The sequence below is a fragment of the Miscanthus floridulus genome, chromosome 16 (assembly GCF_019320115.1).
Source record: "Miscanthus floridulus cultivar M001 chromosome 16, ASM1932011v1, whole genome shotgun sequence".
Classification (NCBI taxonomy): Eukaryota; Viridiplantae; Streptophyta; class Magnoliopsida; order Poales; family Poaceae; genus Miscanthus; species Miscanthus floridulus.
Genome location: NC_089595.1, coordinates 104761453 through 104781169, shown reverse-complemented (window position 1 = coordinate 104781169; position 19717 = coordinate 104761453).

The window sequence follows — 19717 nt, the reverse complement described above, 5'->3', positions numbered from 1 at the left end:
GTAGTTTACCATGTGTATTCTTATTTTAAGAGTTGTTAGCAAAATGCTAAGTGTTGCATCATCATCGTATGCATGTAGAGAATGAATTGGCGGAGATCATGACCATCGGAGATCATGAGTTCGAGGAGGTGGTTGAAGAGTATGAGGAGGAGACTCTGGTGTAGGAGGAGGTCCCAGAGCCATCACTGACTGACTGAGCTGACACCACGCCTGCCCAAGGCAAGCCCCATTGCATAACCCTTATTTTGAATAATCACTGAAAATATATATATATATGATGTGCATTTATGTTACAGGATTTATATTAAAACTACATGCATAGATATACCTACCTATGAGTCCTACTAGCTTAGATCGAGTAGCTGCTATGCTTAGGTTTTTCGGTAGCGTGAGTAACCTGCCGTTACTCACAATAGGTGATTATTATTATCACTCTCATGATAAAATGGTGAAAAGAAATGGAGACCAGGCAGGGATATGGTACGAGTATTGGTGGGTGTAAGAGGTTGTGTCCCGTGGCCAATGGGGCATATCTTGGTTACACTATTTTCCCTGTCCGTGTCGGTTAAGGACCGTCCGTTGCATTGGATTCTAGTCAGGTCACAGACTTATTATCCTAAGCACATACTTGTTTATGGGAGCAGGGAAGGCTCATTGCTCTCTTGTCATGGGTTCCGACTCTTTCTAAACCGACTGATTGGAGGCAGGGATGGTGGAGATCTAAGCACCACACTGAGTCTGTGACTCAGGTGTGGGGGCTTGGAGTCTAAGTTTAGATGGGGACCTAGACCCCTTGACAGGAGAGTGATGGGTTGGTCCTGCTTGTGCCTAGGGTACAAGCGGGGCGTGTGTTTCAGGGTACCTAGCTGGGCACATTGATTCGCGAATCGCCGAGTAATCCGGTATGACTTGTCTACAATCTAGCACCATAGTAAGAACTGGAAGATAAAAGATGGTGAAATAGATCTATTTGCTCAACTCTTGCTTAAAAGTAGAATATATGCTTACCTATAATGGTTAGATAATGAACTAATCATGACTGCTAATAAGAAACATACATAAGGTTTCACTACTAGTATTGCTTTCCACAAAAAGGAAACCTAACAACCCATAAAGCTTATCATATCCTTTGCAGTCAGGAAATTATTCCTACTAGTCGGGTAAGTCTTGCAAGTACATTGTGTACTTAGGGGTTTATTTACCCCTGTTGCAGGTGCATCTTGAAGAGTAGCTATTATGTGGAGGATTCTTCTGGTGGGCACAGGCGAATCCTTGTATTATGTCGTTAGATGTTTATTGTAATTCCGCTGTTTAAATTCCTCACTCTGAACTTGGTACTGTAATAATGTATTTCTAAGAACGCTGGTTATATGAAATGGACTAAGTTTTGTAACTCGTTCTCATTATTGGATCCTGGAGAAAAAACATGGATTATTCGAGTTCTCCCTTGGGGTGCGCTCGACGGAATCTGTCCGATGTAGCTTACTTTCGGGGTGCTTAGTGTCCGATGGAAGACGAGCGCCTTCGAAGGTGTGTTATTTCGGGCGGTTCTTCAATAGGTGGTACTAGAGCCAATAATGAGTCTATGAGTTTTATAACTCTTTTCAAAACCTAAAATTTGACCAACAAAAGTTTTGTGAAAAGTAGGATGCGATAAAATTACGTAAATAAGTATAAGCCCTAGGAATATGGTATATATAGGATAGCGACACTGGTTTTATCTAATCAAGTTTCTACAGGTACACTAACTTACACTGCATAAGAATTGTTTAGCAAGCGGAAAGTGAGTGTGCGATGTGCCAAATTTTTTTGCTAATGTCGCTATATTCCGGCTTGAGTGAACGGGTAGGCCGATGCATGCATCATGAAAAGAGAATCTTGCTGAAACTAGACTTCCCCCACACATATAATATGGATTAGTAAATTAATAGGATAATCTAAAAGAATGCTTTAATAAAAGTCTTATTATTTCTCTAAGTCTCTTGTTCCTAATCTAGAGGGTTGTCCCTAATAGTTGGTTCTTATCTGTTTATAGATGAACCTAAGGTCTGGTCAGGGGAGTACCAGTGCTAGGGCAGACCAGGGTGATAACAATCGTGGTGAGGACAATGGCCACACCAATGGGGACAGTCATGAGGCTCCACTTCTGGCTCCTCCTCCACCACCACCACCTTCGATGACCCATGTGGAGATGATGGCGGAGATGCTGGCTGCTCGGCGTGAGTCAGCTCGTGCCTTGGAGATGCTGGCCCAGGCGATTGGTGGCTTCGCCCGTGGGGGCCATGGAGGCAATTGTGGGAACGGGTGTGGTGCCCACGGTCCTGAGGGGCCCTATTCTTGCTAGGATTTCCTAAAGATGCACCCACCCACATTCACGCCGACTGCTGAGCCCTTGGATGCGGAGCATTGGCTTCATATTCTAGAGCAGAAGTTTCTGCTATTCACTGTAACTGAGGAGCAGAAGGTGCACTTTGTAGCACAGCAGCTGTTGGGTTCTGCCAGTGTATGGTGGGACACGTTCAATGCCATGTAGCCAGTGGATCACCGTGTGACTTGGTAGGAGTTTACCACTACTTTCAGAGAGTACTACATTCCTACTGGTGTGCTGAACAGGAAGTTGACGGAGTTCCTAGACCTAAAGCAAGGGAGTATGTCTGTGATAGATTATGTGAACACGTTCAACCATTTGTCATAGTATGCTGGGACCTACATCGATACTAATGAGAAGAAGAGGGACCATTTCTATCGTGGCCTCTCTTGTAGTCTGCAGAAGGAGTTATACATAGGGAACTACAAGACTTTTGGTGCTATGATGAATGCTGCTATTGCCATGGAGGGACTTCAACGTGACTCCTAGTGATGAGGACATGACCTCTATACATATGACCATGCTTGGAGAACCATATGGAGATCAAGGAGATCAGCGAGGGTGTCCTAAGCAAGAAGGAGGCTCGAAGCTCATCCGGTTCGAGTCACCAAGGTGGAGGCCCAAATCAAGTTCGAGTCCATCTCGGCCTCTAGGACCAGTTTGCCTTAAATTGGTCACCCAGGACGCATCTAGACTCTATTTTCGACAATCCACATATGGTTGGAAAGCTAATTTGATAAGGAAGCCAATCCAAGTGGTTTCACATCAAAAGACCTTCGGAATCAACAGGAATCATCAAAACAATTCAGTGTCCAGAATCTGTTAGGGTGGTGCGACACCGTCTTTTGGTCCATTGGACCATGTATCGTGTTTGGGCCCATTAGGGGGCGCATCCAGGGGGGTGACGCCCAAGACTCTATAAATAGTAGCCGCCGCTCTCCTTAGGGTTTGGGTTTTGTTTAGTTCTTGATTTCCTCGTGAAACAGACATCGTTTTGCTGCAACTGTGCTGCCAAGGCTGCTTGCTGTGAACCAAGGCCCCAGTTCTTGATCTTGTTCGCCTGTGGCGATTAGTCCTTTTGAATAAAGACTTGAACTCCTTCTCATTATCATAAGCCTCATATTTATTTGCAATTTCAGATTGCGTTCATCCCGTTCTTACTTGTGTTCTTGATTCGCTTGCAGGAAAGCCTTCTCGGCGAGGTCAATCACGTTCACGTGGTTGATAACCAACGGAGTAGTGGTGTAACGGTTGCGGGGTCCGAATCAGTCTTGGTTCGAAGCCTAGATCATGAACATCAAGTCTCCATCAATCGACGCTATCATACCTTTCGGAAGATCGGGCCTAGTCTACATCACCTAGGCTGAGTGGAAGCGCAAGCGGGTGATTACTGGGTCTTCTAGTCACCCCAAGCTTAGAAAGTATATGTTATCAGGCGGATGCCCTATTAGTCTTTGGGTGGACTATCATTCTGTTAGCCTCAGCAGACCTACCAGGCACCTTCCACTTAGTATCGTGCACCTACTCAGTAGGTGCAACAACAATAGCCCCAGGGATAGCAGGTTCTGCCTCGTCAGGGGTAGGGGAACAAGCATGGTGCTTGTTTCAAGTGTGGCAAGGAAGGCCACTATGCTCAGGAGTGTCCATAGAACCAGCCTATGCAGTCTTCCCTGCCTTCAGCTAACTCTCGTCTAATCAAGCGGACGATTATCAAGAAGAAGGTGCCCGTAAGCCACTTTAGGCAAGTTAACTTCACTGAGGCTGAGGAGATCTTGCAGAATGAACCGGTGATGGCTGATATGTTTACCGTTGATTCCCACCCAGTATATGTGTTGTTTGAATCTGGTGCATCACATTCATTCATGACATGGGGTTTACATAGAGGCACAATATATCTCTTATGGCTATTCCTATTGCCTATAGAATCAGTACTCTAGGTGTGTAGTTGTACGTTAATACTCAGACGGACACAGTTGGATTAGTGCTATCCACTCACACTTACCGCCTCTAGTTCATGGTGCTGCATGGGCAAGGCATAGATGCAATTCTGGGCATGAACTGGTTGCGAGTTTATGGGGTAGTCTTGGACCTTAAGCAGAGAGTTATTGAGTTGTGGATTCCTTCTTCTGAGGATAGGATGTCTCTTCCTATGCCCTCAGATCCAACCTTACCAGTTGCTGCTCATGTTGACGCTTCTCCTAATCTTGCCTCTATTCCTATGGTCTGTGAGTTTTCGGATGTCTTTCCTCAAGATCTACCCGGGTTGCCACTGGATAGAGATGTGGAGTTTTCTATTGAGTTAGAACCTAGCACTGCTCCTATTTCCCGACGTCCCTACCGCATGGCTCCTAAAGAACTAGCTGAAATAAAGAAGCAGTTAGAGGAATTATTGGAGAAGAGATTTATCTGTCCTAGTTCTTCACCATGGGGTTGTCCAGCTATTTTTGTAAAGAAGGACGGTACTCTATGGATGTGCGTGGATTACCGCCCTCTCAATGCGGTAACCATTAAGAACAAGTATCCTTTACCTCATATTGATACTTTGTTTGATCAGTTGGCTGGTGCCAAAGTGTTTTCAAAGATTGATCTTCGTTCTCGGTATCATTAGATTAACATCTAGCCATAAGATATACCAAAGAAAGCTTTCTCTACTAGGTATGGGCTATATGAATATTTAGTCATGTCTTTTGGTCTCACCAATGCTCCTGTATTCTTCATGTATCTCATGAATTCAGTCTTTATGCCAGAGTTGGACAAGTTTGTAGTGGTGTTCATTGATGATATTTTGATATACTCCAAGAACCAAGAAGAGCATACACAACATCTTCGGATAGTACTGACTCAATTAAGGAAACACAAGTTGTATGCCGAAGTCGGCAAGTGTGAGTTTTGGTTAGATCGAGTGCAGTTTTTGGGACATGTTCTAAAACCTGAAGGTATCTCTGTAGACCCAAGCAAGGTGCAAGATGTGTTAAATTGGAAATCTCCCCAGTCAGTGCATCAGATTTGTCAGTTCCTTGGTCTTGCTGGTTATTATCAACGTTTCATTCCTGACTTCTCCAAAATAACTCAGCCGATGACCAAGCTGCTCTAGAAAGATGTCAAGTTTGTATGGAGTCTGACTTGTGAAGAAGCTTTCTAAGCCCTAAAGAAATTTCTTACCACTGCTCCAGTTCTTACCCAACCAGATATTGACAGGCCATTCGATGTGTATTGTGATGCCTCAAGGATTAGACTGGGATGCGTGCTTATGCAGGATGGACATGTGATAGCTTATGCTTCATGTCAGCTGAAAAAGCATGAGGTGAATTATCCCACCCATGATTTAGAGCTGGCTGCTGTGGTGCACACTCTAAAAATTTGGAGGTATTATTTGTTGGGAAATAAAGTACACATTTTTATGGATCACAAGAGCCTCAAATATATCTTCACTCAGTCTGAGCTGAACATGAGACAACGGAGATGGTTGGAGCTAATCAAGAATTATAATTTGGAGGTTCATTATCATCCTGGAAAAGCTAATGTGGTAGCTGATGCTTTGAGCCAGAAGTCATATCAAGTTAAAGAAGCACCCTTGTCTCTCAACCATGCTAAGGTGCTAGCCCATATTTCTCTAGTCTCAGATTTATTCGAGCAAATTATTATAGAGCAAAGGCATGATGCTTGAGAAATCCCGCACATCAAGAAGTTAATTGCCGAAGGGCGTGGTCCTCATTTAAGTATTGATGATCAAGGTGTAGTGAGGTTCAAGAATAGATTGGTTGTTCCCTTAAGTGAGGAACTTAGAAGAAAGATTTTGGAGGAAGCTCATCATTTCAAGTTGTACATCCATCCAGGAAGTAACAAAATGTACCATAATTTGTGCCACTTGTATTGGTGGGCAAATATGACGTAGGATATCACCAAGTACATCATGGAGTGCGACACTTGTGGAAGAGTTAAGGCAGACCATATGCATACCCCAAGATTTTTGCAGCCCTTGCCTATCCCTGTTTGGAAATGGGAGGAGATTTCCATGGATTTCATTATGGGTTTACCCCACACGTCTGACAGGTCCTTGTATGGTTTTGGTAATTGAGTGACAACCTAGGTGGACTAATTGTGTTTATGTGAGATACACAGGTGATTAGTCCACAGGTACATGTGTGTGAGCAGCATATGCCATGAAGGTGAAAATGGCTTGGAGATGTTGCAAAGCTCACACATGTGATGATGAAGGAGCTCATTGCAAATGAGACATGACATTGAGTCATGTGATCAAGGTGGAGAAGATCAAGACATGACTTGGCTTGATGGACCGGTTGCAAGCGTGAAGGGCAAGTTGGAGGCTTTGGAGCGATGGACCGCATGGTGGTGAAGCTTAAGCAAGAGTTGGCACCGATGGACGAAGGCAATGGTGAAAAGCAAGTGAAGTCAAGATCAATGAACCAATATGATCACATGATGATATGAAGTGGATCATATCATTGTTGATCGTGTTGGTGCATGTGTTGCATTGACATTGGAGGAGATGGAATAGAATGCGCAAGGCAAAGGTATAACCTAGGGCATTTCATTTCACCGGTCATAGGTGTGTAGAAAAGTTTATGACCAGGTTTAGGATAGATGGCCGTACTATCAAGAGGGGCGAACTTGTTTGCATATCGGTCATCTAGTTCCACTCGAGTGATCTAACTTTACATCATCGCTAGGATTGAGTGGCGTGGCAAGTTGAGTGGCTAATCCTTTGAAAAATGATTGTGAAAATGCTAACACACATACACATAGTGGTGTACACTTGGTGGTGTTGGTACATTTATAAAGGAGATGAAGTTGGAATTGATGTGGATCAACTCGGCGAAGGAACAGAGGCAAGGATTCGAAACTCCACCGATGGAGTGTCCGCCCGTAGAGTATGGACAGTCCGATGGTGCCACCGGTGCCCTATACAGAAAAGATAGGGTCTCACAGAGTGGACCAGACGCTGGTCACGTGGTGACCGGATGCTGGGGTCCTGCGTCTGGTCAGTGGCGGTAGAGAGCGATGCAGAAAAGTTGGAGAAGGACCAGACGCTGATGCTACGTCCGATCGTGACCAACCAGACGCGTTCGGTCGTGACTAGAACCTTACTGTAAATGATCGAACGCTGGGGTCTTACATTTGGTCACTTTGAGCAGTTGTGTCCGGTCATCACTTGACCATTGAGATCAAGCGATTGAGGTTGAATGGAGGCGACACATGGCAAGCATCCATTGACCAGATGCTGAGGTCCTACGTCCGGTCGTTTTGACCGGCGCGTCCGATCACCCCGAGTTTTGCCCAGTGAAGGGGTAACAGCTAGTTTAGCACATGGGGCTATAAATAGAAGGTGGTCTCAGCCATGGCTAGTGCTGAGCACCTCAGGGGACTTTGTGTCCATGCTTGAGAGTGCTTGGGAGCCCTCCATCTCACATAAGCTTGATAGTGATCATCCAATTATGTGAGAGAGCGATTCTAGTGTGATTGCATCATGAGGTTGCATCGAGTGGCACTAGGTGATCGAGTTGCAAGCCAGTGGTGCTTGTTACTCTTGGAGGTCGCCACCTCCTAGATAGCTTGGTGATGGTCTCCGTCGAAGCCCAGAAGAAGCTTGTGTGGTGCTTCGGAGAAGAGCTTTGTGAGGGGCATTGTGCTCGCCCCATGGGAGCCACGAAGAGCAACTCTAGTTGAGCGTGTCATTGGGCTACCCTCAATTTTGGGGTATTTTCTTACGGTGCCCGACGTGCGGGCTTGGCGGGTGATGCCTATAATAACCCAAAAATCCACACACTAAAAAAAATACCAACCACAAAATTTTTCTTAGAAACTCCCATGTGATGATGAGTGTCATGTATAGTAACCCAACCTAAGAGATGCATTAGGACTAACCCCCAACCCAAGTTAACACATAAGCATGGCATGTCATTAGTTAATTGTGTTCACATAAAATTCTAACAGATAAAGTGTTGCATACATTGATTATTCAAAATGTGATTTGGAATTTCCATTTGAGTTATGATATGCTTAACAACTCCAATAAATTAGGTGCACTAATTTGGAATTCAAATTCTAGAACCAAATTCGAATTCAAATCAAGGAAGAAGAAAAAGAAAATAGAAAAAGGAAATGAGGAAGAAGGCCTCGTAGCCCAGGCTGCTCGGCTTCGCGGCCCACGAGCCGGCCCAGCGCATCGCCCGCACACCCGTTTGCCTTGCTCGTAGCCGCTACCTGCTAGACCCTACATGTCAGCCACCCCTGTCTACAGTGTCATCTTCCTCACCCATGCCTCAACCGCCTACGTGACCGGCACCCGATAGCTGTGGTAGGGGCGGGCCAGGGGGTCACGCCCGGGGCATGACCCTGTCCCCTTGCGCCGCGCCCATGCAACCTTGCACCACCGTCTGATGCGATGCACACGCCTCCATTACATGATGCCATCCGCCATGGGAGGCATGGCGCTCGGCTATAAAGCCAGCCCGCACACCGCTCACGCCCGGCGCCCTAGTTTCTCCCTCAGCCTCTGCCGCCGCTTGGTGGCCCAGCAGCCACACCACACCGAGAGAAGAGGGCCATGAAGGGATTGTGAGAGGAGGATCGGAGCCCCCGCGCACTGCCGAAGTCGCCGGAGCCGAGGGCGACGCCGTCGTCGTCATCACCGTCGCGGGTTGGCACTGCACGACACTACTTCCGGAGCTACATGGCCGCAACTCGTCACTACACCGCCATCCTTTCTTCCACAGCACCCACGGTGAGCCCCCGATTTTTCCCCTGCTCGCCGCTGGATCTTGCTACTCTGGCCATGGTGCTCCATACCATGAGCGCGTAGGCCAAGGCCATTCCCGGCCTCTAGGCACACCAGCACAGCACACTCACGTTGACCGTGACCATCCCCGAGCCCTTAGACGCTGTAGACCTCTCCAAGTTCCCCGGACGCCATAGCCGAGCACGCATGCTACGCTCACGACGCCGCCGCCATGGCGCAGCCACCACCGGAGCACCAGACCACCTCCGAGCACCAGACCACCATGCCGAGCACCAGACCACCGGTCCGAGCACCCGACCACCGGTCTGAGCACCAGACCACCGTGTCGAGCACCAGACCACCGGTCCGAGCACCCGACCACCGGTCAGGGCACCAACCACCATGGCCAGTACTGCTAGGAGCGCCTGGCGCCTCCTTGACTTGCCCATCCCATTCGCTAAAGCCACGGGTAACTCACGTGCACACTGTGGCCACCCCGCTGGAGCCCTGTGGTTCACCCGCGTGCCTCACCATCGTCACTACGTTGCCATGGCCGCCGGGACATCCCTACCGGCCACCTAGGGGTCCAAAACCCCGCCTCGAGCTCGGGACGCCCTCGCCGTGACCACACGAAGCCGTAGAAGCCTCATCTGCCTAGCACTAGCCACTGGAGGGCCTACGTGCGTGGCCTCGCCACCGGCGAGCACTGCCGGGCCACCGTTCGCCGTGGCCAGCGCCTCAGTGAGCCCTGGCCACCACCTAGACCCCACCATCGCAGTCGCCGTAGCCTGGGGAAGCCTTTCCCCTCCCCAATTGGGCACCAGCACCGCCACGAAGGCTCACAGCCAGCTCACCGCCGGTAGGAGCACCACCGCGGGAGAAAAACAGGGGAACACCCCCTCACCGGCCACCCACGCGTGAGCTCGGTGCACGTGAGCCAAGCCAAGGAGAAGAGATGGTGGACTTGGTCCACCATGCGCCCTGCTGTAAGTCCATGGACCATGAGCGTTGGTCCACCGTGAGCCACACGGTGTGAGCCGCGCTGTGGACGAAGCCCAATAAGAGCCCACGGCCGTGACGTGGCAGCGTCACAGCGTGCCACGTGCCCGGCCCGGCCCAGACCGGCCCAATCTGAAGCCTGTTTGAGACCCGGCCGTGTTGACCGTTGACTGGTCAACGTTGACCATTGACCTAGACCCACATGTCAGTGACACGGACACATTGGACCCACACGACAGACGCTGATGTCATGCTGACATCACATGGGACCCACATGTCAGCAGCCCAGGCACCACATGTCAGTGACCCTGACTGTTGACTGTTGACCGTTGACTCACCATTGACCGACGTTGACTTTGACCGGACCCACCTGTTAGTGACCCAATAGCCTTTGGCCCCACCTGTCAGCTCGAAACCGTGATGCTGATGTCATGCTGACGTCAGCAAGCCACGTCGACCAACCACAACATGACACGTGTCAGCCCAGCATTAATTCAGCCTTTTTCTATTTTCAAAAATAGATTTAAACTTCAGAAATTCATAACTAATTCATATGACCTCAGAAAAATACGAAACTAGGACCAAAATTCATCTAAAATCAAGCTGTACGCAATGAACCCATGTTTGAGTGCATTTGGCTCTTTTGAATTTTCATTGCTTCTTTGTGCTATTCTATAGACGTCGCTAACGTGACTATAATGCGATCGTTTATAGACTCGGAGGAGAAATAGACAGACGAGGATCGTGAGTACCATGAGGAGTACGGAGACGACTACACTGAAGGTGCCACATCCCACCCAATCTCGTAGCACCTATTACGCATGGCTAATGTAGAACTGCTATTGCGTTACTTTACTGTTATAATCATACTATGATAGGACTTGCATGGTAGTATGCTTTCTTGATGGCCTTTACCTTGACGCAACCTTACCCCTACATACGCTGCTATTAGGTTAGACACACGCTTACTGCTATATTTTATTTGCTTGTACTTCTACTATGCTTATACTACATTAATGCGTGGTGTATTCTGGACTACGGGGAGAGTGCTGCGTGTGTGACTTGGGTGTGTGGAGGGTGAGGGTTGTGTCAACCAAGTTGGAGTATACGATAAGCCTGGGGCAAGTCATGTCATGTGGTGCTACCTGGGCACCCTTGGAATGGATACCTATGGTGGGTAAATGGTATATGAGGTGGTCCTGGGTGTGAACCTGTGATGGGAGGAGCCTAGGATGGAGGTGCTGTGGTGGCACGATAAATGGAACCCTGATGAAGACATTCTGGCTTGGTCACCCCTAAGGACTTACTAGTACTCAGATTCACCGGGAAGCCTTACGTACCACTCGTCCTATATGGTGCGGGACGGCTGGACTACTTGGTAGGATATTGCCACTACTGCTAGGTTGATAGCAGACAGTGCGAGGGAGGTACGGGATGCGGAGGATTTCCCCCACACCCTTCTAAGACTTCATGGAGACCTTGTGGACCTGGCTCATGACTCACAGTTTCAGCCACCCTAGACTAGACTTGGGGTGTACCAGGGCTGAATGGTATGGTGATAGTGTGGGGATGGTGTTAAAACTTAACTATACTGTTATATACTTGATATGCTAAAATACATAGGAAACCCTAGCCTTATAGGTTCCTTTTGCATATATCCAACTTGCATCCAATTTCCACAAAGCAATGCTCATAGGGTTGGGAGTGGCTAGTACAAATCGTACTGATAAATTTTGGCATACAGGTTCTGCTGAGGAGTATAGCTTCGAGGAGTTTGATGGTTGAGGGGTTCATGCCTACGCTCGAGTTTGGCGATCTTATCTTCAAGCTGTTCTGAATGAATGCTACTTTTGATTTCGCCAATGCAGCGATGTAATAATTTATGTAATTTCGCACTATTTGTACTCTGATATTATCGTTGTATGGATGTGATATACGACTGGGATTTGGGTAATATGATCTACTATGGTCTTATTACACTTCAACTCTGTGGATTTCCCTTCGCGGAAATTAGGGTTGTTTCAGTTGGTATCAGAGCCATACTTGACCATAGAATGAAACCCTCAGAAATGGACGATAGAATAGGACGTGGACAACCCTTCTTTCGGTTATATACTGACCCTACATTTACTTTTATGCAAGGCTTATCTATTTATTGACCTGCTAACACCTGTCCCCTTGAAACATGCAGATGGCAACAAACGTCGACTGGCCGTCTCTAGGACCGCTACCTCTAGACCACGCCAAGCTTACCTTTGACCTACGTGAGCTCGGAGGTTTTGCACAGACCCTCTGCCGAGTTCTCGTCACATTAAGTGTCCCCGACAAGCTTGTCAAGGTCACCTACACTGGGAAGATAGCTCAGGAAGGAGGAATCAAAGGACCAGTCATCACCTTAGTCGAGTTCCTAGCTAGCACCACCCTACCTTCTGTTCCAGCTTCCACCGAGATGACCATAGAGGACACAGTTGAGGAGGGACTGCGAGCTATCTCCCACAAGGCACTTCATAGAGTGATGAGGGACCACTATAAGCACCTGAAGACGATAGAGTTCTGTCTACTTCCCCAGGCCCTCGACCTCAGCCTTACCCCTAGTGAGTAGAGTTTCGCAGTCGGCAGAGTTATCCTTGCTGAGGAGGATAGATGCCTTCGTGTCTCAGCTATCCACCTACTGGAGCAGGACAGGTACGTGACCCAGCTAGAGCAGAGGAGACGTCAGGACCAGGCCCTCTGGTGGGAGTACCAGGAGCGAGACTCACAGGGAGCACAAGAGCGAGCTAGTCTACTAGAGATAGTTGCCAAGCTATAGGACGAGCTCAACCATCGTGAGGAGGTCCACAGAGCCAAGGTCGCTGACTTATAGGACAAAGCAGCCAACCTAGGCAACAGGAACTGCTACCATGACAGCAAGATCTTGGAGTTGTAGAGAGAGTTGGACGACAAGAAGGCCGAGTTCAACCGCAGAGGAGACAGAGAGAGATCTAAGTGGATTGACATGCTGAATATCCAATCTCAAAACAAGACCCTAACTCAGGAGCTAGAGGAGTTCAGGAAGAAGGCTATTCGCAACCAGGGTCACCTAATCGAGGCACTCAGGCAGACCAAGTACCTACATGACAAGTGTGAGAGGACATGGCAGGCTTGGCAGAAGTCTGACAGGAAGCGCCTCAGGGAGATGAAGGGTATGTGGGATCAACTACCCAAGGAGGTTTGCAGCAAGACGAAGCCTAGGATAGAGAAGTTTGAGTTAGCCCCGACTCACCTCAACCTAGATGCCTGTCCTACCCTACCTGGAGCCAAGCCTACTGAGGAGCTCACCGAGGACTTAAAGTACGTGTCCTGACTTCACAAGTCTGACGAGGAGATCGAGATCAAGAACAGTCGTATCCCAGCTACGGTATACGAGTTAGAGTAGAATGACCCTGCGTGGTCATGAGTCATGTTAGTAGCTTCCATAAGTTGTACCCCATGATGTACCCCTTATGAGATGTATTATGAGACATTATGCGTAGTACAATTCTCGCACATCTTTAAGTGTAGCTACTGGAGATGATGCTATGTAATAAAACCCATGTAATGAATGTTTTGGATCTTATTGCATCTTATGGATCTTATTGCTTCTTTGTAATGAGTGTTGGATAGTGTAAATGTTTTTCTTTAAATCATCAAAAATCATGTAATCATATTGAATTATAAGCACTGTTGGCACAAGCACTAAATTCTCTATGATCCGTGTTGTAGATGCCGAACCGCCGATCTAATCGCCTAATGAACCATGGACGTGCGCCCACCCCTGAACCAGTTCAACCAAATGGGGGACATGGTGGCAACAACCGTGGCCATGGCCATGGCCATGGACGTGGAGGGATACCCTTCCACCTAGAGAATACTTCGCCGCCTGAGGAGAACATTCCTCTACCACCACCACCAAACCTGGCAGAAGTGATGGCACAACAGACCCAGCTTCTTGCAGCTCTTGTTGAAAGAGCAAACCGTCACCAGGGAGGTCAGCAGAATGACTTCCAAAGGAAGCTGGAGGGATTCCTGAAGCTAAGGCCACCTACCTATGATGGCACCAACCCTGACATGCTTGTAGCCGATGACTGGCTCAAGGAGATGGAGAAGAAGCTTGACCTCACTACTTTCACCAACGATGAGTGTGTTGGAGCAGCCACACACCAGCTCATAGGTGCAGCACGCGCCTGGTGGGATAGTTTCAGTGATTCCCATGAGGACCCTGCCAACATCTCGTGGGATGAGTTTGCCGAAGCATTCACTGAGTATCACATTCCCAAGGGTGTCATGGAGGCCAAAGCTGAGGAGTTCCACAACATCAAGATGGGAAAGGACAGGGTGACTGAGTACACTACTCGTTTCACCAATCTTCTTCGCTATGCACCTCCGTATGTTGTGAACTTTGAGAAGGAGAAGTTATACTATTACCGCAAAGGACTTAACCCGCACATCGAGCTAAAGTTTGGCGGTATTGAGAGCAACACATTGCGTGCTCTGGTGGATCGCTGCATCCAGATTGAGAAGGACCATGCTAAAGCTGGAGAAGAGTATAGGGAGAGGAAGCGTAAGCCTGAGGAGTCTCTCCGTGGTCATGATCGCAAGAGGTTCCGCAGAGATGCACCATCTAGGGAATGCTCTCGCCACAACAGGGATGACCCCCCTAGATCGACTAGGGGAAGTGGAGGCTACACCACCAAATACTCCCGCCCTGCTCAGGATCGTTACACCCAGGACCGCTATACTCAGGACCGTTTCAACCGTCCCCGCTCAACAAGTGAATGCCCAGCACAGAACTGCTCCGCACTAAGCATAGGAAACTGGAAGGCACCCACGCCAACCCCTATAGGCAGTACGCCCTTCATCTGCTTTGCTTGTGGCCAACCAGGTCACAAAGCCACTGAGTGCCCTCAGAACTTAGTTGCTCAGAAGTCTCAGCTCAAGGGATCTGCTACTCGTGGACGTCTCAACCATATGGACGCTGAGGAAGCACAAGCTGCCCCTGACGTGGTGTACGGTATGTTTTTAGTTAATGGCAACACTGCATCAGTTCTATTCGACTCTGGAGCAACTTGTTCATACATGTCATCCAAGTTTGCATGAGAGCATAACCTGCCTATAACCCCATGTGAAAAGCCTATCATCACCAGTTCACCGTTAGGAGACCTAAAATGCACCCACATCTGTAAGGGAGTGAGTCTTACCATTGAGGGTCTTGTCTTTAAAACCGACCTAACCCTTTTACCTTCCACTAACCTAGATGTCATCTTAGGTATGGATTGGTTAACCATTCACCAAGGTATCATATCATGTTCACCTAGATATATCCAAGTGACCCACCCATCAGGCCAAGTCATTAGATATGAACCCCAGTCTGGAAAGTCCACCTCTATCCTGTGTGCCCTTAAAGCCAGTTCAGAATCACAGAAAGAGGAGAAGACAGTTCATGATGTGCCAGTAGTCAGAGACTATCTCGATGTATTCCCTGAAGAATTACCGGGTATGCCACTAGACCATGATGTAGAGTTCATCATTGATCTGTTGCCAGGAACGGGACCCATTGCCAAGAGACCCTATCGCATGTCAGTTGATGAACTGGCTGAGCTCAAGAAATAGCTTGATGAGCTCATCTCAAAGGGATATATCAGACCCAGTGCTTCACCCTGGGGATCCCCTGTTCTGTTTGTTAAGAAGAAGGACGACTCAATGAGAATGTGCATTGATTACCGAAACTTGAACGCAGTCACCATCAAGAACAAGTACCCCCTGCCAAGAATTGATGATCTACTTGATCAGCTTCGAGGTGCCAAGTATTTCTCCAAGATTGATCTCAGATCTGGCTATCATCAGATGAAGATTCGAGAAAGTGATATCCCGAAGACAGCTTTTGTGACTAGGTATGGGCAGTTTGAGTTCACTGTGGTGTCCTTTGGACTCACGAATGCTCCCGCATACTTCATGAACATGATGAATAAGGTTTTCATGGATGAACTGGATAAGTTCATGGTGGTATTCATTGATGACATCCTTGTCTATTCACCCACCGCTGAAGAACATGAATATCATATGACAACTGTGCTCGAGAAATTAGCCCAATATCATCTCTACGCAAAGTTCAGCAAATGTGAGTTTTGGCTACAGGAAGTTGCCTTCCTAGGCCATGTACTATCAGCTGAAGGTGTCACAGTTGACCCAGCCAAGATTGAAGCTGTGAAAGAGTGGGATCAACCCCATAATGTGACAGAAGTCAGAAGTTTCTTGGGATTGGCTAGATATTATCGCCGATTCATTGAGAATTTCTCCAAGATAGCCCGTCCAATGACCAACCTTCTGAAGAAGACCAAGGGGTTTGAATGGATGCCCGAGTGCGAACAAAGCTTTCAGGAATTGAAAGAGAAGCTTACCACAACTCCTGTGCTAGCATTGCCTGATATCAGCAAAGAATTCGTGGTCTATTGTGATGCATCCCATCAAGGACTTGGTTGTGTATTGATGCAAGATGGAAGAGTGATAGCTTATGCTTCTCAATAGTTAAAAGAACACGAGAACCGTTACCCTACTCATGATCTTGAGTTAGTAGCAGTTGTACATGCCTTGAAAATCTGGAGGCACTACTTGATAGGCAACAAGTGTGATATCTACACCGATCACAAAAGCTTGAAGTACTTTCTTACTCAAGAAGATCTAAATATGAGGCAACGCCGTTGGCTAGAGTTGATCAAGGACTATGACCTAGAAATTCACTATCATCCGGGAAAAGCTAATGTAGTTGCAGATGCTCTCAGCCGTAAGAGCTACTGTCACACTTTGATCACTGAATCCGTACCACCTGAGCTCAAGGAAGAGATTGATGATTTCCAACTTGAGATACTACCACATGACTTGTTGAATGAGCTCTGCATATAGTATGATCTCACAGAACGCATCCGTCAAGCTCAGAAAGATTGTGAAGAAATCGAATATCTCCGTGGTCTGATGAAACTAGGCTATAAGACCAATCACCACGAAGATGAACAAGGAACCAACTGGTTCAAGAATAGAATCTATGTTCCATCTGACCCAGTGCTACAAGAGGAAATTCTGTCAAAAGCTCATGACTCTAAGTACTGTATTCACCCTGGAGGTTAAAAAATGTATCAAGATTTGAAGAAATACTTTTGGTGGAAAGGCATAAAGACAGACATTGCAGGACATGTGGCACGATGTGACACCTGTAATAGAGTCAAGGCTGAACATCAAAGGCCTGTAGGTTTGCTAAAGCCTCTTGACGTCCCCGAGTGGAAGTGGGAGAGCATATCCATGGATTTCATAGTTGGATTGCCTCATTCACAGAAAGGCAATGATTCCATCTGGGTGATTGTTGATCGCTTGACCAAGATTGCTCACTTTGTACCAGTAAAGACCAAGACCAATGCCGAAAAACTAGCAGATCTATACATTGAACATATTCTCAGACTGCATGGAGCTCCCTCTAGTATTGTATCTGATCGTGGCCCTCAGTTTGTGTCTCAATTTTGGGAAGCCCTACACAAGTCTATTGGAACCAAACTTGACTTCAGTACCGCTTTTCATCCATAGACAGATGGACAGACTGAACGAGTAAATCAGATCTTAGAAGACATGCTTCGCGCTAGTGTGCTGAATTATGGCTCTGATTGGGAGAGATACTTACCCTATGCTGAGTTCTCTTATAACAACAGCTACCAAGCCAGTATTAAGATGTCACCATTTGAAGCTCTATATGGCAGACCTTGTAAGACACCTTTGATGTGGTCCCAACCAGGAGAAAGATCGTTCTTTGACTCCGCTAAGATTCAAGATGCAGAAGAAGGAGTTGCTCAAGTAAGAGAGAATTTGAGAATTGCTCAAAGTCGATACAAGAGCTATGCTGACAAAAGGAGAAGAGAACTTGAGTTTAATGTGGGAGATTTCACCTATCTCAAGGTATCCCCGCTACATGGAACTGTCAGATTCCATGTGAAAGGAAAGCTTGCCCCTAGATTTGTTGGCCCATACAAGATTTGCAAGAGGATTGGAAAGCTCGCCTACAAACTAGAGCTACCCAAGGAATTGATGGGTGTACACTCCGTATTCCATATCTCACAGCTACGCAAGTGTTTGAGAGTGCCCGATGAAGTAGTTCCAACTGCTACACTTGACATTCAAGACACACTCGAGTATAAAGAACATCCTATTAGAATTCTGGGCAGAGATACCAAAGAGACCCGAAGCAAGACTATCCCTATGTGCAAGATCCAATGGAGCAATCACACAGAGAGAGAAGCAACATGGAAAAAAGAGTCTGACCTCCGGCTACGATATCCTTACCTCTTCGAAGAGTATGTTACGCTTTAATCTTGGGGACGAGATTCTATTAAGGGGGTAGGACTGTAACAACCCAAAAATCCATACACTAAAAAAATACCAACTACAAATTTTTTCTTAGAAACTCCCATGTGATGATGAGTGTTATGTATAGTAACCCAACCTAAGAGATGCATTAGGACTAACCCCCAACCCAAGTTAACACATAAGCATGGCATGTCATTAGTTAATTGTGTTCATATAAAATTCTAACAGATAAAGTGTTGCATACAATGATTATTCAAAATGTGATTTGGAATTTCCATTTGAGTTATGATATGCTTAACAACTCCAATAAATTAGGTGCACCAATTTGAAATTCAAATTCTAGAACCAAATTCGAATTCAAATCAAGGAAGAAGAAAAAGAAAACAAAAAAAGGAAATGAGGAAGAAGGCCTCGCAGCCTAGGCTGCTCGGCTTCATGGCCCACGAGCCGGCCCAGCACATCGCCCGCACACCCGTCTACCATGCTCACAGCCACTGCCTGCTAGACCATGCATGTCAGCCACCCCCGTCTACAATGTCATCTTCCTCACCCATGCCTCAACCGCCTATGCGACCAGCGCCCGATAGCTATGGCAGGGGCAGGCCAGGGGGTCATGCCTAGGGCATGACCCTGTCCCCTTGCGCCACGTCCACGCAACCTCGCACCACCGTCTAATGCGATGCACATGCCTCCACCGCACGATGCCATCTACCATGGGAGGCATGGCGCTCGGCTATAAAGCCAGCCCACACGCCGCTCACGCCCGGCGCCCTAGTTTCTCCCTCAGCCTCCGCCGCCGCTTGGTGGCCCAGCAGCTGCACCACACCGAGAGAAGAGGGCCATGAAGGGATTGTGAGATGAGGATTGGAGCCCCCACGCACTGCCGAAGTCACCGGAGCCGAGGGCGACGTTGTCGTCGTCATCACGGTCACAAGTCGGCACTGCACGGCACTACTTCCGGAGCTACACGGCTGCAACTCGTCACTGCACCGCCATCCTTTCTTCCACAGCACCCACGGTGAGCCCCTGATTTTTCCCCTGCTCGCCGCCGGATCTTGCTACTCCGGCCATGCCGCTCCATACCATGAGCACGTAGGCCAAGGCCATTCTCGGCCTCGAGGCACACCAGCACAGCACACTCACATTGACCGTGACCATCCCCGAGCCCTTGGACACTGTAGACCTCTCCAAGTTCCCCGGATGCCGTAGCCGAGCACGCATGCTACGCTCACGATGCCGCCGCCATG